General features: G+C 35.9%; 1 non-coding gene and 1 pseudogene across 1 annotated transcript; both read left to right on the forward strand.

The window, feature by feature from the left end:
• The first annotated feature begins 750 nt into the window (after positions 1–750).
• LOC141722649 (small nucleolar RNA R71) lies at positions 751–845 on the forward strand (annotated as a pseudogene).
• A 10,058-nt stretch (positions 846–10,903) lies between these two features.
• Positions 10,904–11,010, forward strand: LOC141723030 (small nucleolar RNA R71). The gene has a single exon (XR_012576023.1). It is a non-coding gene; the product is annotated as a small nucleolar RNA R71 (small nucleolar RNA).
• Positions 11,011–24,057: the final 13,047 nt, after the last annotated feature.

Genomic DNA, 24,057 nt, shown 5'->3' on the forward strand with positions numbered 1-24,057 from the left:
TTGACTTGCTCTTTAGCTTCCTTCCTACCTGGTACTTCCGTGTCACTGGGAAGAGTGCCAGGTTGACGATTGAGCACTGCATTGGCTAATTGACCGATTTGATTTTCCAAGGTCTTGATAGAAACCGCCTGACTCTTGCACAACAGCTTAAGTTCCTCAAAATCAGCACTAGTAGGTGCAGCTGCACTTCCCTGTTGAGGATATGATTGTCTTGTAGCATACTGCTGTGGTTGCTGGAATCCGGGTGGGTTAAATTGTTTACTCACTCCTTGCTGATATGGTGGCTGAATAGCATTCTGATTATTTCCCCAGCTGAAATTTGGATGATTTCTGTTGTTAGGATGATAGGTCGCTGGCACAGGCTGCTGTTGTCGCTGATAATTATTCACATACTGAACAGATTCGTTGACAAGAGAACACTGATCCGTAGCATGAGCACCTGCACAAAGCTCACAAACCATAGCTATTTGATTAACTCCATACGTAGCCAAAGAATCAACCTTCATTGATAGCGCTTGGAGCTGGGCTGCAATAGCGGTGGCTGCATCAACTTCCAGAATACCTGCTACCTTGCCTGATGTCATCCTCTGAGTTGGGTTTTGATGCTCATTTGCAGCCATCGTCTCAATAAGATTGTACGCCTCAGTATAGCTTTTAGCCCATAAGGCGCCTCCAGCTGCTGCATCGAGCATGGGCCGAGATTGAGCCCCCAAACCATTATAAAAACCAGTGATTACCATCCAATCCGGCATTCCATGATGTGGACATTTTCTCAACATTTCCTTGTAGCGTTCCCAAGCCTCGCACATAGATTCTGTAGGTTGCTGCGCAAACTGAGTGAGAGCACTCCTCATAGAAGCAGTCTTTGCCATTGGATAAAACTTCACCAGAAACTTTTGCGCAAGATCTTGCCATGTAGTGATTGACCCAGCTGGTTCAGAATGTAACCAGTCTTTAGCCTTATCCCTCAATGAGAATGGGAAAAGCCTCAACTTGATAGCCTCATCAGTCACGCCATTATACTTAAAAGTGCTGCAGATCTCGACAAAATTCCTTATGTGCATGTTGGGGTCTTCAGTTGCCGCTCCTCCAAAAGAAATAGAATTCTGCACCATCTGTATTGTGCCCGACTTGATTTCAAAGGTGTTAGCTTGAATAGCCGGATGAAGGATGCTTGACTGAATGTCATCAATTTTAGGCCGAGAAAAATCCATAAGAGCTGGATCAGCTTGAACAATATGATCTCCCATGTTTACTGGTTCTTTCTGCTCAGTTCCTGAATCCGAATCCTCAAAATCTAACTTCTCCGGTGTATCAAGAACTTCGTCTTTCTCCTCAGCTGTATCTAAGGTCCTCTTGCGAGCACGAGAACGAGTTTGCATAAACGCACTAAAGTACCTGAAACACAACCGAAAAGAGTAATTAACTACTACGTCCTAATCACTGAGTCCTAATGACCAATGATGGTAAGTACATAAACTAAACAAATACGCCGAGTCCCCGGCAGCGGCGCCAAAAACTTGTTAGGGCGAAATCACGCACTAATATTCACGCAAGTATACGCATTCGCAAGTAATATAGAATAATTTCTAGTTCGTTCCCTCAGAGACTCAGACTAAGTTATTGTCTAATTTAACTCACTCACCAATGTATGATTACTTCTCAATGTTAAGATAGTAACACTTAAAATTGTTGATTAAATATTAACTATAATTAACTACTTAATTAACCACTTAACTAACACTGCAATTTATCAATAATAAAACACTCATGAGATCACAACTTCATTATTACTTCCTTCTATAGCCATAGTTATTACCTTTAGCATGTGACAGTGATGATATTAATCGAATAACACAAAACTGATAAAAGCCAACTTTCATTGTACTAATACCATTCTACCAAACATCCACAATTAAGATAGAAATTGAATAGTCATCAATTATGTTGAGTTCCTATATGTCTACAGAAATTGACAACACAACGATTTAAGCACAAGTTATTCCTTTTGATTACATAGGGCAAATAAAACTGTTAGAGTTACCCACTAATCATGCACAACGTACATGAACCTATGCTAGCATGGCAAGTTCTAAATCTCAAGATCCACTGTCGCTTCACAAAAGATTAACACCCTATCTTATATGTTCGCGACGCACATAAGACGAATACGCACAACCAATACTAGATATCATGCAATCATCACACACTAAAGTATTAAACAATTAACTAAAGAATTCCATAATAAATCCGTTGCAACCCCATGATCACGATTAGCCCATAATAGAACTTATCGCCATCATGGGTTCATATGAAATCATGATAAACGAACACAAGAAAATAACAAATAAACTAATTATATTAAAACAGAGTACGTCACAAGAGTAAATAAGTCAAAGCAAGAAAACTAGCATCCAACGTTACAACGAAACAAGAATCACAAGAATATATGCTTCCTCTTCGTTGTTGTGTGCTAAATCGGTCTTCTTCCTTATCTCCTTCGCTTCTTGCAAAACACAATCTAAAACATAATCCCCTCTTAATACTCTGTGAAAAACGTCTCAAATCTACTTATATAATAGTCCCATAAAACTCAGATTACATAGAAGTTGGAAGCCAAACAGAAGTAGAAGTCTAAAACAATATATTATTTTCCCCGACCCTGCGCGGCCGCTCAGCATTTCTGCGCGGGCGCGCAAGGCTGCTGTGCGGCCGCTCAGCATTGCTGCGCGGGCGCGCAGGACCCTACTGGAAAATTTCCAGGTTTGCTCCGTTTCTTCACCGTAATCTGCCCGTTCTTTTCCTCTCGCAATGGTGAACACATGCCAAGGCTTATTCTTGATGATTCCTCCTCCGAAATACAACTAATACCCTGAAATGCATAAACACTAGAAAAACGCATCAAATACACAAAATACTTGATTTCAAGACACCAATTTAAGCCATTTTAAGACGTTCTAAGTGGTATAAAATGCCACTTATCACCTACCCTATTTCTAAGATTAAAGCTTGGCATATTTGGGACTCCATTAGGTTTAAATTGCAAAAACAAATATGACACAAAGGGGTTTGGTACAAGCTTCATGTTACTCGATATGCTCTTTATGAGTGGATGGTTTATCTGAACCACCTTCCTACCCTTGGTCATCTTGCATCCTTTAAAGACTCAAATCTTTCCAAAACTTGGAGGCTATCAAATAGCTAAAGCTGAAGACTTGTAAACAAATTAATTTGCTGATAAATATGTCTCTAACAACTCAAAGGAAGTTGGCAATAGAGCTAGAGCTACAATTGAAAGCTGAGATGCAGTCAAGAAGCCCAAGGGAAAGAGGAGCATCTACAAGGAAGAAAGAAAATTTAGTTTTTACTTGCACTTCATTCAGAATCAACTGTAGTAACTACTGAATTTAATGAGGATCCAATTATGTCTAAAGAAGAGCCTATCGATCCTAAAAAAATTATGTTACAATTCACTTTTCAAAAATGACTTGAAGGCTATCAAAAATATGAAAGGTTCAAACTAATTAGTCTTCAAGGATAAAATCTCCTAACCAATGAAGAAGGCTGAAAATAATGACTCAATCATGTATCCAGTAGACATAGATGAGTACTCTCATAGTAATCTTTATCCTGACAAGATCCATTAAGTTAACAGATTGCATCCACCTCAAAACTGTCAGAAAGGCCAGTGTTTGACCACAAGAAAGGAAGCAGCAATATTTGACTTCTACATCACATATTGAAAGAAGGATATGTACTCTGGACATGAAGGCAACTCTAGGCTTAACAAGAGCTGGAAATTCACTTCCATTTCCAAAAGCACAATACTTTATTGAGTCGATGAAGTTCTAGTATATCCATTGAAGAAGTTAAATTTTAAGGTAAAAGGTGAAGGTAACTTTCTTGTAATTCTTAAAAGACATATTGGAGTATCAAAAGGCAAGAAAATCTGAAAGAAACTAATTTTTCGTCTGCTCAGCCCAAAGGTATCTTTCAGAATAACATCTATAAAAACTGTTGTTACTATGACGACCAATATTAAGCTATTTCTCAAAATTATTTTCTTGTACACTCCATTTATCAGCAACTTAACATTATATATTTATGCATTCTTAATGTTTGTAAGTCAGGATGTGTTTTGTTATCATCAAGGCTTTAATTTATGGCTGTTATTCTATCAGTCATAAATTGGGGGAGATTGTTAGGAATCAAACCTGAATCCTGATGATAAGAAAATCACATTGCATAATTATGTTAAGTCAAATTGTAGCCTTCAACATCTAGTCATCCTAAGGGATAGACGTTGAAGGAGTTGCTCAACAACTGATGAGGTTTTTATAACACCTTCTGTGAGATTCTTATTACAGATAGCAATAATGTTATTCATTCAGAAGTCATGTTGACTCAAGGGATAATCTAGAATAGGGTGTCAATGCCATGTTATTCTGATTAAGTGAAAGTGAGCTACCAACTCCTAAGTGAAGCTACAACATCAACGGCTAACTACATCAACCCACCAACAGCTAATCTAGTGAATGTCAACGACTAAGGGAACTCACATAACTGGTGATAGTGACGTTACATTGGTCATATCGTGAGTATGATATAACACGTGGGCTGATGGGAATCTCAGTATAGAAAATGGAAGTCAAGATAAATTTTACATGTGATCATGGATTCTGAAAGAAGAAGAAACTTTCTATTTTCATGCATGACAAATTGGAGGTATATTCAAAGCAATATATCAAGATAAAATCTAGCCTCATTTGTCAAGCCTCACGGGAAAGAATGATGAAGAAACCTTGCTGGACCTAGAAGACTGTGTTATGTATTGTCTAACAAGCATTGCAACTTGGTGATATGTAAACCTAGTTATATCAGATGTTTTATTTAAGAAATAGGTTTACATTTAGAATGTCAGAAAGAGAGAGATTCTCCTCTGAGTGAAACACTATAAATTCCAGCTGTAAGATTAATTTGTAATCATAATATATTATTTCTTCAACATAAACCTCAGGTGGCAAGTTAGAAAACAAACCACCTGAAAATTTTAAATATTTGTGTTCAATTTTTATTTTCCAAAAACGAATTATAGTGAAAATTTTAATTTGTATTCAACCCCCTTCTATAAATTAACCAAAGTTGCTTTTTAGTGAATAACACTTTCCATGTTGAAAGTCGGAGGGCTAGCTATCACATTCAAACCCACAACTGAATAAGTACCGAGCCCAACAATCCTCCACAGGTCAGTCCGAAAAAACTAGCAATATGGTACACTTTAGTTGTTGACTTGTAACTATAAAGGTCCCAAATACTCTTATTTTTAGTGATGTGAGATGTTACAAACACCCCCTCTATAAAGCATAATATAGCATAATATGTAATCGAGGAAATATAACTCAACATAAAACATAAATAGATAAATAATATTAATTGTGAAGCACAGGAACCCTGAAGATGAAGACTGAATACATACAAAGAATTAAAAGCTGGAATTAATGCTCTAAGTTCGTAACCAGGTCATGGAAAGAAGTTCATTAATATGTTCAAGCCTCCATGAAGAATTAAATGTCAAAGGACTTCTGGTGATAATGAAATATATTGGTTTAAAGTATTGAAGATCAAGGGTTTCAGTGATTGAAGTAATGAATGACCAACAAAGTGTATTAGCTCAGAATTGTAAAGCGATTGAGTAAATTCAATTTAGTGCTAGTTGTTTGTGAACCAAACTAGTGCACTAAGCATCATCACATCATTAAGAATTGAATTAATCATGTAGAAGAAATGAAGTTGATAATTCACAGAGTGGATAAGAAATTATAAGTATTTAATGAAACACTCTCTTGACACACGTATAGAGAAAATATTTTAAGTACAAGAGTTTTCTCTCCCTGTCGCGACTGGAGAATTTTTTAGGGCAAAATCTTGCCTTAGAGTGTTAGTCGCGCAAGAGGGAGTATATGGTGCACCTTATCGTAACTAGATTAAGAAACTAATTTATGGCATAGATCTCCTTATTATCGCTGTTAGGGAGAAAATACGCGCTAAAATTCACGCAAGTATACGCGTTCGCAAGTAGTATAACATATAACTCAGATTCGTTCCCACAGAGACTGGTTTAGGTTAAGTTCAATGTATGCACCTATGCAACAATGTATGGTTATCGGTCAATGCTAAGAGAAATAACAAATTGGGTTTTTATTAAACTAATAGATTATACTAATTAACATTAACTAAGAGAATTGAGGTTGAATTACTATATATGACAAACATGAGATTCTAACTTCATTAAATACTTCATTCAATAGCCTTATTGTTCTTAACCTTAGCATGTAATGGTGATGACACTAATCAGATAACATGAAACTAGTAAACGCCAACTTTTATTGTACGAATACCCTACTACCAAGCATCCACAAAAGAGATAGAAGTTGAATAGACACCAATTATGCTTAGTCCTTATATGTCTATAAGAATTGAAAACATAATGGTTTATTGCGCAAGTTATCTATCGTGATTACATAGGGCAAGTAAGATGGTTAAAACTACCTACGAATCATGCATAATAAATACATGAACCTACGCTAACATGGCAAGTTCTAAACCTCTATATTCACTGTCGCTTCAATAGAGATTAACACGCTATCTTATATGTTAGCTACGCACATAAGATGAATAAGCACAACCAATATTAAGATATCAATCAATCACCACACACCAAGATATCGAAATAAATTAATTATTGAAATCCATAAGTAAATCCACTAGAATCCCATGATAACGATTAGCCCATAATCGAACTCATCGTCACCATGGGTTTCAATGAAAGCATGGTATAAAAAAGGTCTTAATAAACTGAATAATAATCAAAGTACGAATAAAAAAAGTCTAGGTTCAACAAGAATGAAAATGAGCATCCAAAGTAGAAAATAAGATCTTCTTTTTCGGAGTTGTTTTGTGCTTCTAGGTCTTCTCCTTGATCTCCCAATCTTCCTGGATGATGAAAACCCTTTTTTTAAGTATATATAAGCCCATATTGGACCTGGACCCTTAAAATCGTCAAATTCCACTCAAATACGGTTTTTCAGCGAAATCAGCGAAATCAGCCGCGCATCAGCACGCGGGCGCCTGGCACCAGCAGGCGGGCGCCTGCAGCCTTTCTAGAAAATTCTGATGAATCTTATTTTGCCCATACCTTGAGTTCTACTCGTCAGAATTAGGCGATTCAACTGTCTACGCGAAGCTAACGAGATTCTCTATAACTTGACAATGGCCTAGACTTCCAATTCTGATAACCTTTTATCATATTTCCTTTAAAATTTCCTTTCTTTATTTAACTGATACCTGAAATGCAATAACACAAAAACACATCTAAATACCAACAACTTGAGTCCAAAACACCAATTTAAGCTTGTAATAAAGCATTCCAAGTGGATATAAAATCCACTTATCACACCCCCAAACTTGAATCGATGCTTGTCCTCAAGCATAAACAGACTCCAAACTACAAAACAAACCTAATGCATGAATGCAACTACGTGAATGCAACTAAATGATAATGCAATCGATCTCCTCAAAACGACCATAACCAAATGAATAAGACAATGCCTCTAAGAATGAAATGACTTAAAACAGAGTTCGAATAAATCCCACAAACCAACTCACAAACCAGAAACGTGCGTGTGTGGAATGCTTAACAGATATCTCTCGATATTAGATCAATAACCATAACTTATCTATCATCGAAACAATCAAAAGTTTATAAACAGAATAAATAATAAATGCATTATGACTCACAACACCTCCTTTTTACTAGAGTTATACAAGGATTCACACTATTATTGAACACATAACAAAGATGCTTATTTGACCGTGCAATGAATGAGGTCCCAAAAGACTTATGCAATAATACCCATGTAGCGAGCGTTAGGTTAGCGGATCCTAGACTATAAAAGCCTTAGGTCACTAGGCACAAATTCCCCTAAGAACTTAATAACTCGAGTGTTAAAGATCTCACTCTTGATCAATTATGAAGCAAATACACACTTTCTTTTCTTTTCTTATTTTTTTTCCTTTTTTTTTCAATAATTTCTGAATGAGTGCATTTCATTCCATCTCATTCAACCCTAGACTACTCATAAAAATATGAGCCGGCTACTAGCCATTTGACGCCTAGCCTTACAACAACTAGCAATAAAATCCAAGTTTTTCTTTAGATAAAAAAATCAGTATTTTTACGTCATTACGAGAATATCACAAATTCTAAATATAACCAAGTGATTAAATCTCAACAACAAACAAGTATGATCATGATCTAGATCAAAAGCGACCCTATAAGACTTTGAGAAAATATTTGTTTCTGGCATGAAAATCAATTCCTTAGGACTTAAACATCCCTCTATTCGTCATCACCACACTCAAATAAACATCAACTTATCAAATATCATAGTTCTCTTAATGGATCATGCTAAATATGCATGCAAATGAAACTATATGAAATCACATAAAAACAACAAATATGTCCTAAATGAAAAATCATGCAAAAATATGAATGAACTACAACTAAACATGCAATATGAATCTATATGAATCTATATGGACACACACTACTAATCTTTACATTATCACCCCCAAACTTAAAATTTTCAATGTCCTCATTGAAGGTAATAATAAGGATTTCAGGCATACCTAGTCATCGGAAAGATCACCCTCCTCGGGTGGAGGATTGAGTGGCCAATCAACCTCGCCATCAGTGTCTCGATAAATAGTACCGAAAGCGTGTATCAAATCTTCAGCAAAATATTGGTGGATGACATGCATGGCCTCCATATGCCTAGTCAATCTTCTATACCGTGCATCACCAACACCATTCCTATCAACTGCCTGTGGTGCACGAGAGGGACCATCTGTAAGCATGACGGAAACTGGCCGGTCACCCTCTACATCGTCAAAAGTATATCCCAACCCCTTGTCAAGGGGTGCACCTAAGAATGCATAACTCAAGTGATCTGGTAGTGGGTTGAGCTCAAGTGTGGGAGCATCTTCAGTCGATGGCTTGAGGCGTTCCTGAGAAATTTTTAGCTCTGCTAACCCAAGAGAATCGAATGGCATATCCAACTTCCTCTTCCACGGAGGTGCATTCAAAACCTGCAGTTGCTCTGCTCCTTCCTTGTCATCAATAACTGATTTCCCCATTAAGTATCTCTCTAAGGTCTCTGACTTTGGCAATTGCTCAAGTTCCAAATTCCCGACAGAGTTTACCCACTCTACTTTAAAGCACTCCTCTTTAGCTGTGGGTAACTTTATTGCCTTGAACATATTAAAAATGACCTTTTGATCATGAACCTTCATCATAAGCTCTCGTTTTTGTACATCAATCATAGTTTGGCCTGTAGCCAAGAATGGTCTTCCAAAGATGATGGGAATCTTCTTATCTTCCCCGAAATCAAGAATTACAAAGTCAGCAGGGAAGATGAGTTTATCCACCTTGACAAAGACATCCTCCACTATACCTCATGGATAAGCGATGGAACGATCAGCTAGTTGCAATGTCATGTATTTTGGTTTCGGATCAGGCAGACCAAGCTTCTTGAAGATAGACAAGGGCATAAGATTGATGCTAGCTCCCAAATCACATAAACATTTGTCAAACGACAAGTTTCCGATAGTGCAAGGAATAGTGAAGCTTCCAGGATCTTTAAGCTTCAGAGGCAACTTTTGTCACAGTACAGCGCTGTATTCCTCCGTTAGAGCAACAGTCTCTAAGTCATCGAGCTTCACTTTCCGAGAGAGAATACCTTTCATAAACCTCGCATAGTTAGGCATCTGTTCAAGAGCTTCAGCGAAAGGTATGTTGATATGAAGTTTCTTGAACACCTCCAAAAACTTCTCAAACTGCTTATCCAGCTTTTTCTTCCGCAGCCTCTTAGGAAAAGGAGGTGGAGGATAGATCTGTTTCTCCCATGTATTACCCTCAGGAGGAGTGTGTTCCATAGTATTCTTCCTTGGTTCCACCTCTGCTTCCTTCTGCACTTCTTCTTCAGCCACAATTGCATTTTCTGAAACTTGAGATTTTTCAGGCTCTTCGTCATGCTGAATTTGGGGGCTTGCGACCTTTCCAGACCTTAAGGTGATGGCGTTCACCTATTCTTCAACTGCAATCTAGCCTAGATTTGTTTCTGTATCACTAGGAAGCGTTCCTGGTGGTCGATTGAATAAGGCATTAGCAATTTGCCCTATTTGGTTCTCCAGAGTCTTGATAGAAATAGCCTGGCTTTGGCATATAAGAGCCTGGTTTTTGCACATAAGCCGCAACTCCTCCTATTCAGATTTTTTATTTGAAGATAGACATGAACCAAGAGTTTGTTGTTTTGTTGTAATTTGTTACTGAAAACTAGGAGGGTTGAATAGCTTATTTCCAAACTGCTGAAATGGCTGTTACATTGTATTCTGATTGTTTCTCCAGCTGAAGTTAGGATGATTCCAGTTGTCAGGATGATAAGTGTCTGGAACTAGTTACTGCGATCTCTGAAAGTTGCTCACAAACTGAGCTGAGTCACTAGATATAGCGCATTGCTCTGTCGCATGCGAACCTGCACATAGCTCACAAACACTGGTTATCTGATTAACACCCAAGTTAGCCAGAGAACCGATCTTCATAGACAACTCCTTTAGTTGAGCAGTGATAGCCATAGTTGTATCCACTTCAAGAACTCCAGATACCTTGCCCTGTGGACATCTCTGGGCTGGATATTGATATTCATTAGCATCCATCCATTCAATTATATCATAAACTTCCTCATAGATCTTTGCCCATAAGGCTCCACCTGATGATGCATCGAGCATGGGTCTGGACTGTGCTCCCAAACCATTATAAAAATAGTTGATGATCATCCAATCAGGCATTCCATGATGAGGACACTTCATAAGCATCTCCTTGTAGCGCTCCCAAGCTTCACATAGCGATTCTCCCGTTTGCTTCGCAAATTGAGTAATAGCATTCCTGAGTGTAGCTGTCTTCGCCATAGGGAAGAATTTAATAAGAAACTTATGAGCAAGATCTTCCCAAGTAGTAATCGAACCACCTGGTAGAGAATGTAACCAGCTCTTAGCCTTGTCCCTCAGAGAGAATGGGAACAGTCTCAGTTTTACAGCATCTTCAAAAACACCGTTGAACTTGAAGGTGTCACAGATCTCAATGAAATCCCTAATGTGCATATTGGGATCTTCAGTTGGAGAACCCCCAAACTGGATTGAATTCTGCACCCATTGAATTATGCCAGGCTTGATCTCAAAGGTATTAGCTGTGATAGCTGGCCGGACAATGCTAGATTGAATGTCATTGATCTTGGGTTGAAAAAAATCCATCAAGGTTTTCGTTCGTGCTGCTGGATCTCCCATTGTAATGAGTACCTGAAACACAAACAAATAAACCGTGAAAGTAAAAGAATCTGAGTTGTTAGGTCCCAATGTGTTTGTAGAAGGGGGGTTGAATACAAACAGTACTGAATAATCGAATTAAATGCGGAATAAAAAAGTGAAACAAAATTCAAGTTAAATAAGAATATTATTAAACTTGAAAGGTGTTACAACAATTGTTTCGATTACAAGGAATTAATCTCAAATTAATTATCACAAATCTAGAATAAATTCGACATGAACTTTTTCTATTTTTGTAATAAAAAGATTCAAATGCTAAACGCAATTTGAGATCAAGTTCTAGGGATTTTGATCCGCTAGATAGTTACACAAGAACAAGAGAATGATTTCTAGTTGATTGGATTTAACTTTACAAACTAGAAATTATGATCTTGAAGTTTGCAGATGAAGGATGAAATATTTTGCTTCTCTTTTCTGCTGAGTTCTTGTTTGTTGACTTGTGTTCTGTGTATTGGATGATAATGAATGTATGTTGCTTCTGTTCTTTTTAAATCAATCAGCAGACTCTCATTGAACTGGCAAGACAATCCTGAGCTCAGCAAGACAATCGGTAGGACTATTGATTGTACTAGCAAGACAATCTGATTGAACTACAATGACTTTCGGTATGACAATCAGTTGAACTAGCAAGATAATCTCCTTCCCAGTAGAACTTTCGGTATGACTATTGAAATGACTTGGCATGATAATCGGTATGACAATCCAGATTGTCATGCTAGTTCATTTTCAATTGTCTTGCTGATTTAAGACTGTTTTTAATCCAATTAAACTTCTGAAAATTCTTAATATTAATTCTGAATTAATTAATCAATTAATTCAATTAATAAATAAATTAATCTTTGAAGATATAATTTATCTTCTTAATTAAATTATATGACTTAATTAATTAATAGAGAATTAATACTAATCCTGAGCAGCAACCATTCTTCTGAAAATCTTTTGAAAATCACTGAGAATTATGAATCAATTCCACCACTTCAATATTGACACTCGATGTACTGTCTGGTTCATGAGTAACTAACTTCCGTGACGTTTCTTCATGTCTTGACTTTGATAATTGATTTTCTTCAGATTAAATCCTTGTAATTAATGATACCCTGACGAGATCTCTATCACTTGATTAAATCCACAATCTTGATTTGCATCACTGAGGCTTGATCAATTTCTTGAGCTTCTTCCAGTGAATTAACTCCTCAAGTCTGTAGATGAACCTTGTTTCTGAATCCTCTGACAGATGTTACTTGGTGAGATCTCTTTGACGGTAGATCCACTATTTACTTATTACATTCTTATTTGAGTTGAGTTAAATCCTCGAATATACAAATAGGCTATGACATATGCCTTACATGAGTCAGTGAACTTTAACAACCACTGATGATAAGCACATAAACTACAAATTAACACCGAGTCCCCGGAAGCTGCGCCAAAAACTTGTTAGGGCGAAAACACGCGCTAAAATTCACTCAAGTATACGCGTTCGCAAGTAGTATAAGATATAAATCAGATTTGTTCCCACAGAGGCTGGTTTAGGTTAAGTTCAATTTATGCACCTATGCAACAATATATGGTTATCGCTCAATGCTAAGACAAATAACAAATTGGGTTATTATTAAACTAAGAGATTATACTAAATAACATTAACTAAGAGAATTGAGTTTGAATTACTATATATGAAAAACATGGGATTCTAACTTCATTAAATACTTCATTCAATAGCCTTATTGTTCTTAACCTTAGCATGTAATGGTGATGACACTATCAGATAACATGAAACTAGTAAACACCAACTTTCGTTGTATGAATACCCTACTACCAAGCATCCACAACAGAGATAGAAGTTGAATAGACACCAATTATGCTTAGTCCTTATATCTCTATAAGAATTGAAAACATAACGGTTTAATGCGCAAGTTATCTATCATGATTACATAGGGCAAGTAAGATGGTTAAAATTACCTACAAATCATGCATAACAAATACATGAACCTATGCTAGCATGGTAAGTTCTAAACCTCTATATTCACTATCGCTTCAATAGAGATTAACACGCTATCTTATATATCAGCTACACACATAAGATGAATAAGCACAACACATACTAGGATATCAATCAATCACCACACACCAAGATATCGAAACAAATTAATTATGGAAATACATAAGTAAATCCTCTAGAATCCCATTATAACGATTAGCCCATAATCGAACTCATCGTCACCATGGGTTCCAATGAAAGCATGGTATAAACAAGGTCTTAATAAACTGAATAATAATCAAAGTATGAATAAAAAAAGTCTAGGTTCAATGAGAATGAAAACGAGCATCCAAAGTTACAACTATTTTCAAAGAATCACACGTAGAAAACAAGATCTTCTTTTTCGGAGTTGTTTTGTGCTTCTAGGTCTTCTCCTTGATCTCCCAATCTTCCCGGATGATGAAAACCCTTTTTTTAAAGTATATATAAGCCCATATTGGACCTGGACCCTTAAAATCGTCAAATTCCACTCAAATAGGGTTTTTTAGCGAAATCAGCCACGCATCAGCACGGGGTCGCCTGGCACCAGTACGCGGGCGTCTGCTAGCACACGGTCGTCTGGCACTAGCAGGCGAGCGCCTACAGCCTTTCTAGAAAATTCTGATGAATCTTATTTTACCAATAACTTGAGTTCTACTCGTTAGAATTAGGCGATTCAACTGTCCACGCGAAGCTAACAAGATTCTCTACAACTTGACAATGGCCTAGGCTTCAAATTCTGATCACTGTTTATCATATTTCCTTTAAAAGCTCCTTTCTTCATTTAATTGATACCTGAAATACAATAACATAAAAGCACATCAAAATACCAACAACTTGAGTCCAAAACACCAATTTAAGCTTGTAATAAAGTGTTCCAAGTGGATATAAAATTCCCTTATCAATCGCAACTTAGGAAAAAGCTACACGAAGCTGCTTGTCCTAAGTAAGTGTCATGAAGCCTCTAGATGGCGCAATTGGAGAATTCTCTAAGACTAACCATCCTACTTTCCATGTGTGCGCAAGTGGATATAATTCTAAGGAAAAAAAGCTCACTCTAGTAGCCACTTATGACTTGGTGAATTCATTAAACACAAAAGCAATACATTTTGTACTGAGAAAAAGGCACATATACAAATGAATTGAAGTCTACACACAAAAGAAGTAGAATAAATTGAAGTCATTCACTTATCTTCTTCAACTCTCAACTGTATTTTACGTAGCTTCATTAAAGGCCAAAGTTATTAAGCTTGTAAACATATTGTTATGCTGTTGAATTTATTGTAGCTAATCATTTGATTAATTAGAGTGTAGCAACCTCAAGGTTTATATTGATGAAACAATATATTCCTCAAATTGTTTTGTGTCTATTTGCACGCCCAAAACGGAGTTACGAAACTCCTAGAAATTAAATTAAAAAAAACAGATGGGCTGTAACGCATTACAAGAACGCGTTACAAGCCCTGTAACGCATTCCGGTAATGCGTTACAACCCTTTTAAGCCATTAAAAGGTGTAACGCATTCCGTGAATGCGCCACAGGGTGTAACGCATTCCCGGAATGCGCGACACCCCTTTCCCGCGTGCTCCTTCTTCTGCGCCTGTCAGCCTTTTTTTTATTAATCAGCCGCCGCTTCTTGAACGACGTGCCACCAACATCTGTACAACCCTTTACTTTATTCAGCAGCAAACAAAATACATATATCTACATAACATATTATATATATATATATATTAAATTATGAATTTTAATTAAAACAACTTCAAAAAATCATAATAATTAATCCACTCATCAGAAAATTATGAAAAAATACCCACATAATCTACAACACTTGTAGAACCCATATCTACAGTCAAAACAATTTTGAGAAACAATTTCTAATCAATCATATTTAATCCATGATATAACTTGTAAAAAGCATAATAAATTCATACAAGATCATAAAATTCTGAAATTTTTATCACAGAACTATATGCATACAACCTAAGCTCTGATACCATTGTAGGATTTTATACATCACAGAAGCATGGTAAAACATTTTCTTGATATAAAATCCATATAATACGCATACAAATCGTGAATAAATCGAGGGATCAATTATTGGGTTGAGGCAAATAGGGTTTATAATGGTATATTTATAGGCAAAATTTTCAGCTTAAAATTTTCCTATAAAATGTTATTATTATTAACCCTTTAATTGATTATTCTTATTAACCAATTAACTAATAATTAAAACACCTTTTAATCATTAATCCCTTTTCTAAATACTTTAGAAAAATAATTCTCTCACTTGATTTAATTTCCAAAATTAAATTCTTAATTAATAATATTAAGAACTTTTCTTAATTAATTTATAATTAATTAAATCTCATTTAATCAATTATAAAATTTGCTAATTAATTATTTATTTCATAAATGAATAATTACCAGCCATTATTAATTAATTCCTCCACCATTAAATCATTCTCTTTTATGGTGTGACCCTGTAGGTTCAATATTAAGCCGGTATAAATTCTCTAATTTATTAAATATGATTAATTAATAAATTAATCATGTTTATTCTACATCGTGAGGGATACTTCTCAGCATATCGCGATTATCCGGATAATACGAATTCACTGCTTAGAATACCAAGAACCTATTCAGTGAACAGTTACCGTACAATTAATTCCTTCTACCCTGCAATGTCATGATTAAATACAAGGCATGAAACTCGTGTCAAGCCTATCTTATTTAATCATATGCTTTCCCATTCACTATGCTTAGTTCTAATTAATGTGAATTAGAAACTCCTTTCTAATTTCATTCACTCTGGCCAGAGATTCCTGAACTAGCATAAGTGGATCACCATTGAACATTCTCTTCCTTTCACTGGAAGGGGTAGATCCTTTATTGATCATACACTATCTTCGTGTACAAATTCCTACATCCAGTAGAGCCCTTATTATTGTCCCTGGAGACTAAGAACTAAACCAAAGTATAGTTCAGTGTACACAAGATGACTATGATGACCTCAAGTCTAAGGATACTTGTACAACTATCACTATGTGAATATCTGCTGACACGTGAGTGAACTCCATCAGTTGTTCAGCTGTGTGAGTCATGTTCAGTGAACTTATTCTATAATAAGCACCTACATACTAGCTATAGTGTCACCACACAAATGTCTATGAGAACAGACATCCTTCATAATGAAGCAAGCATAGTATGTACTGATCTTTGTGGATTACTAATTACCAGTTAGTAATCCTACGACCAGGAAATATTTAAGTTCAGAGTTATCATCTTTTAGGTCTCATTATTATGATCTCATCATAATCCATAAAAAGCTTTACTCTAAACTATGGTATATCTTATTTAAACACTTAAATAGATAAAGCCCGCAATAAAACCAAAACAAGTCTTTTATTAATATCAATGAAATCAAAACAGATTACATAAAAGTTATTCCTAAATCATCATACATGATTGGACTTAGGACACATCTCTTTCAGATTCTTCCATGCAGCTTTAGAGCATTTAGCAGTTTTTGAAATCTACTAAAAATGTCAGTTAATGTTTCACTGTCTTCACAATGAAAGTACTCATACTGCTGAATCAAGAGTTGTATCTTGTTTTCTCTTACTTGCTCAGTTCCATCACATATAACTTGAATTGTATCCCAAACATCCTTAACAATTTTGTAATTGATGATGTTGTCAAACATGTCACTATCAACACCATTAAACAAAATGTTCATGGCCTTCTTGTCCTTATAAACTTGCTCAATATCTAGATCAGACCATTCTGATCTAGGATATAGGATAGGTGGCTCATTGCCTGTAGCAGCTCTCATAGGAACATGAGGGCCTTTCTCAATACAATCCACATATTCTTCATCTTGAGAGAGGAGATGCAGGTGCATTTTTAGCTTTCAGTGGTGATAGTTGTCTTTGTCCAGAAATGGAATTTTTACTCCAACATCTTTTCTGCTCATCTTGTTAGTTGTTGTGATCTTTAAACTCTTTTTACTTCAAGAGCTTGCTCTGATACTAATTGTTATTACCAAACAATCTAATAAAGAATTACAGAAGGGAGGTTGAAATGTCATTCTAGTTCCTTTTTTTGATTTCAAGAAATACTCTATCTCAAGTATATAATAGCGTTTGATTAAGAAAAAGTGTGGAATGAAAATATTGAGATAATCAAACACAAAGTAATTAACCCCAAGTATTTAAAAACTTTCTAGTAGATTCAATTTTTCCACCAGAGATATATATAAGATCGAGAACTCTGAGATACAAGGTTTGCACACATCTCCTTACAAGTAGAATTACAAAGAACATAGATACTCTTTACAGATACAGCCTTTTTTATTTCTCTTGTTAATTGCATTGTTTACTACTAGCTACTCATTGTTTATATAGTACTAAGATACAAGTGAATAAGATAAACTAATAAAACAGAATGTGTCTTTGTCTAATCACATGCTTCTTCATTTCTCCATCTAGTATCTTTGATTTTCTTCAAGTAAGCATGGAAATGGAAATGCTTCTTTGTTCTCTATAACCTGTGAATAGGCTGCCACATCCCATTTGCATACAATCAACCCATGTGACTGTCATGTCACTATCAACTGATTTTTGAATTTGATCATCCGTTGAAACTCTGTTGGATCATCCATTGACACTTTGCTGGATCATCCGTTGAGTGTCTGGTTGATCATCAGTTGAAACCTTGTGGAACATCCGTTAAGAGTATCTTCATGGCAGTTAACTCTATTTCACTTATGCAAAATTCTAATGCATCTAATATTTAAAATTGGCCAACCTATTTTGCATATTAATCTAATAGTCCACATGAATTTGAATATCCTACAACTTCTAGATCTCTAAAGTATTGTAATATGCAGGAATGTGTTACAAAAACTTATTAAGACATAAGCTACTCTCTCAATGGATGTTACAGTAAACCATCCATTGAAAGCTATAAAACACTAAATTAAATCTACTAAGGTGTTTTGGTAAACCTATCATCAAGCCTATGACATATTCCTAACACTTATCTTCTTTATTCACATCGGGATCATCCTCAGAGCTACTATTCTTCAATTTTATAGAACAATCAATATCCTCAATGATAGAATTGATCGGCTAGACAAAGTAAGCAACAAGCGCCTTAGATCTGAATTAGATTCATAGTGGTTCAATTTAATCTTTTTTACAAATTATATGAATTTATTATGTCTATGTTAGATATATTTGAGATGTCATGTCTAATATGTTTCATGTTTAGTTTTCAGATCTTAACAAATAGGAAATATCAGTACTTACTGGAATCAGTACTTACTGGAAGTCAGAACTTAAGGATATCAGAACTTAGGTTATCAGAAGATAGATATCAGAACTTAAGTACGGGAGGACTTACAGTGAAGGAAGGAAGCTGATTTACAGGAAAGAAGATCGAGACTAATACAAAAGAAGATATGCATGGAAAGAGTTAGAGGACTGAAAGACTTGTATATGATATCTGATTGATATATTTTAGGAGACAAAATTATATTCCATATCAATTAGAAGTTATCTTGTAGCTGTGTACTATATAAAAATAGACATAGGTTTACACTATATGTGTTATCATTATCGAGAAGATCATACATTGTAACCTAGCAGCTCTCGTGATATTTGTTCATCACTGAGAGAGAACAGTTCCATTGTAACAGAGTTTATTATATTGAATATATCTGTTTTCTGTTACTTGTGTTCGAAATCGATTTGATTGTATTAAACACTGTATTCAACCCCCTTCTACAGTGTTTTGTGACTTAACAATTGGTATCAGAGCTTATCTATTAACACACATACAGTAAAGATCCAAACAATCATGTCTGAAGAAGCGGAAACTCCAACCAAGCCCACTAAAACTGAAGAAACTCAAAAGACTCAAACCCACAGTCGATATGAGATTATTAGGGCTCCCATACTGAGACCTTCTGAGTATCCCATATGGAAAGTGAAGATGGCTATGTTTCTGGAAGCTACAGATCCAGAATACCTTGACAGAATTAATGAAGGACCACATAAGCCAACCAAGCTCTCTGTTGTAGTTGTAGATCAGCCAGCGAAGACCATACCAAAGGAGAAAATTGAGTATACAGCTGAAGATATATCATCCATTGCCAAGGATGCAAATGTAAGGCATTTGATGCATAGTGCCATTGATAATGTCATGTCAAATATGGTAATTCATTGCAAGACTGCAAAGGAGATATGGGATGCTTTGGAGACAAGATGCCATGGAACTGATGCAATCAAGAAGAACAGGAGGACTATACTCACTCAAGAGTATGAGCACTTTGACTCAAAAGCTGATGAGTCATTAACTGACTTATATGACAGGTTTGTCAAACTCTTGAATGATCTGTCACTGGTGGACAAGGAATATGAACTTGAAGATTCAAATCTAAAATTCCTTTTAGCTCTTCCTGAAAGTTGGGATTTGAAGTCTGCTACTATAAGAGACAACTATGCTCTTGATGAAACTACTCTTGATGAAATTTATGGTATGCTCAAGACTTATGAACTTGAGATGGATCAAAGGAGCAAGAGATATGGGAGAAAGTAAAGGACATTTGCTCTTAAAGCTGAGGAGGAATCCCCCAAGGTGGCTGTCTCAAAGAAAGGCAAAGAAAGGGCTCTCATCATAAAGTCTGATTCAGAATCATCAAGTTCCGATGATGATTATTCAGAAATTGAAAGTTTACCTGAAATAGATGCTGATGAAGAGATGATGAAATTGTGTGCTCTTATGGTGAAGGGTATCACAAAGATAGCCTACAGGAAATTCAGAAGGGGAAAGAAGTTTTCCAGGAAAGGTGTAAGTGCTGATAAGAAAGGGTTCAGAAAGTCTGAAGGAAAAAGTGCAAAGTCTGACAGAGGAGACAACTCAAATGTCAAATGCTACAATTATGGTGAAAGAGGCCACATATCTCCTGACTGCAGGAAAGGAAAGAGTGACAAAGGCAAGGCACTTGTCACAAAGAAGAAAAGCTGGACAGACTCTTCGAATTCTGAAGATGAGGTGAATTATGCTTTAATGGCAAATGCTGATGTCAGCCTTGAAACTGCTGAATTGAAGGTACCTCAAACAACTTATGCTTTTCATACTGATGATATTACTGAGTTGAGATTATATCTTAAAACCATGTTTATTAGCTACAGAGATCAAACTTTAACATGCGAAAGATTAACTTCTGAAAATCTTGCTTATAAGAAAAGGAATGACTATTTAGAAAAGGAGTTAGTTATGTTCCATCAAACTCACAAAGAAAGAGATGATGCTTTTTATGTTAGAGATGAAGTGCTAAAATTGAATCAATCTCTACAAACTGAGTTAGAAAAAGAAAAAGAGATTATCAGGACTTGGACTAACTCTAGCAGAACATGGAAACTGGAAAGAGGGCTTAGGTTATGGAGATGATAAAAGTGAAAAAGGAACTGAAAAAATTGAGCCAATTGTTATTAAAGAAACTGCTAAGCCAAAAGTGAATCCTTTAAGTTTGTAGCTAAAACTGTAAAGTCTGATTCTGAAAAGATGAAAGAGTCTGTAGCAGAAGTTAAGGAAAAGTCAACTTCTGACAAATTAGAACAGGATAGACCAGCTGAAGTTAACATAGGCTTAATGACAAAGAAGCAGCTTAAGCATAAGCTGAAAGAAATAAGGAATGTCAACAAGGTAAAGGCAGCTAGGAAAAATAGGAATGGAAAGGAAGTTGTGAATAAAAGCAATAATTATATGCCTGTTCCAAATGCTCCTAGAAAGAAATGTTATAATTGTGGAAACTCTAACCATCTTGCTTCTTTTTGCGGGAAGAATAAGAATATAAACTCTTTACCTCCTAAGTTAGGAGTTAAGAGTCAGTCTTTTAGATTTAAGCCACAAAATCCTTGTTTTCATTGTGGTAGTTTATGGAATTCCATTTATACTTGTAAGGAATATCATAGTTTGTACTATGATTATTATGAAATAAAACCTTCTTTGAAGACAGTTACTTTAATTCCTTCAAGTGTAAAGTCTGATGCAAAGTCTGATATAAGTTCTGATAAATAGCATGTTAGCATAAACTCTGATATTAAATCCGCTGCAAATGCTAACAAACTTAAAAAGGCCAAAGGATCCAAGCAAGTCTGGGTCCTTAAAACTAACCATTAGTGGTCTTTGTGATTGCAGGGCAACAGGAAAAATATCCTAGTACTGGATAGAGGATGTTCAGGACATATGACTGGAAATAAAGCCCTGCTCTCAGACTTTGTTGAGAAAGCTGGCCCAGAAGTTTCTTATGGAGATGGCAACATGGGAAAAACTCTGGGATTTGGAAATATTAATCTTGGGAATGTCATCATTGAATCAGTAGCTCTTGTCTCAGGACTCAAATACAATCTGCTAAGTGTGAGTCAAATCTGTGACAGAGGTTATCATGTAGATTTCTTTGAAGAACACTGTGAAGTTGTAAGCAATTCTAAAGGCAAAGTGGTTCTGAAAGGTTACATGCATGGTAACATTTATGAAGCCAGACTTTTAACAAGTTCTGATGGCTCTGCAATCTGTCTGTTGAGTAGAGCATCAATTGAAGAAAGCTGGAATTGGCACAAAAGACTCTCTCATTTAAACTTCAACAACATAAATGAGCTTGTAAAGAAAGATCTTGTGAGAGGACTGCCAAAATAAGTATTTGCTCCTAATGGCCTTTATGATTCATGTCAAAAGGCAAAACAAAGAAAATCTTCTTTCAAGAGCAAAACTGAGTCATCAATTCTTGAGCCTTATCACCTACTGCATGTTGATCTATTTGGTCCAGTCAATGTCATGTCTATTGCAAAGAAGAAATATGTTATGGTTATAGTGGATGAGTTTACAAGGTACACTTGGGTGTACTTCTTGCACAAGAAGAATGAAACTGCATCTACTCAAACTGATCATGTTAGACAGCTGGATAAGTTGGTCAAAGATACTGTTAAAATTATAAGAAGTGATAATGGCACTGAGTTCAAGAATTAAATCATGGAAGAGTTCTGCAAATAACATGAAATCAAACATGAATTTTCTGCACCTGGAACTCCACAACAAAATGGAGTTGTAGAAAGAAAGAACAGAACTCTCATTGAAGCTGCACGAACTATGCTTGATGAAGCAAAGCTACCAACCTACTTTTGGGCTGAAGCTGTGCAGACTGCTTGTTTTACACAGAATGCAACACTCATAAACAAGCATGGAAAAACAACATATGAGATTGTGAAGAAAAAGAAGCCAAATCTGAAATACTTTCATGTATTTGGATGTAAGTGTTTTGTTCTTAAGACTCATCCTGAACAGCTGTCAAAATTTGATCTAAATGCTGATGAAGGAATTTCTGTTGGATATCCACTTTCCACAAAAGCCTTCAGAGTCTACAATTTAAGAACAAGGGTTGTCATGGAATCTATCAATGTATATTTTGATGATAAGAAGATTACTGGACTTGAATATTTCAATGATCACGATCAGCTGAGATTTGAAAATGAAGACTTAAATTCTGATTTTGTAAATTCTGATGACTTAAACTCTGATCCCATAAGTACTGATGTTATTGAATCTTTAATAACAACTCCAATGGAAAATGTACCTGTCCAGGGGGAGCAAACTGGAAATCCTACCACATCTCAGGGATCTCAAGAAGCATCAAAACCTTTCACTAGCTCTTCAAGTTCTGATTCATCTAGTTCTGATGAGCCAAATTCTGATAATTTTGGAAACTCTGATACTTCAAATCCTGAAGGATCCAAGTCAAATTCTGAAGTCTCAGAGAGCATAACTACAGGGGGAGCATCAGAAAATGCTGATGGAGACAGAATGGATCATGGGGGAGGATCCAGTTCTAGAAGTCAACTTTAATCTGCAAGGAAGTGGACCAAATCACATACACCTGACTTAATTATTGGAGATCCTGAAGTAGGTGTCAGAACTAGAACTGCAACATCAAATGAATGTCTCTATCATTCTTTTCTATCTCAGATTGAACCAAAGAAAGTGGAAGAAACTCTTCAAGATGTTGATTGGATGTAAACAATGCGGGAAGAGTTAAATGAATTTGAAAGAAATAAAGTCTGGACCTTAGTGCCAAGACCAAAGAACAGATCCATTATTGGCACAAAATGGGTGTTCAGAAATAAAACTGACAGTGATGGCATAATTACAAGAAACAAAACAAGGCTGGTTGCTAAGGGTTACTCTCAGCAGGAGGGTATTGATTATGATGAAACATTTGTACCAGTTGCTAGATTAGAAGCCATAAGAATCATTTTGGCTTATGCTGCTCACAAAAAATTTAAAGTCTTTCAAATGGATGTGAAAAGTGGTTTTCTTAATGGAGAATTGGAAGAAGAGGTGTATGTTGAACAACCTCCAGGCTTTGTAGATTCAAAATTTCCAAATCATGTCTACAGGCTTGCAAAACACTTTATGGCCTTAAGCAAGCTCCAAGAGCATGGTATGAGACTTTAGCTCAATTCCTTCTGGAAAGTGGATTTCACAGAGGTACAATTAATAAAACACTGTTCTACCTCAACCATGGAAATGACTTAATTTTG

This window comes from Apium graveolens, chromosome 4 (assembly GCF_009905375.1).
Source record: "Apium graveolens cultivar Ventura chromosome 4, ASM990537v1, whole genome shotgun sequence".
Classification (NCBI taxonomy): domain Eukaryota; kingdom Viridiplantae; phylum Streptophyta; class Magnoliopsida; order Apiales; family Apiaceae; genus Apium; species Apium graveolens.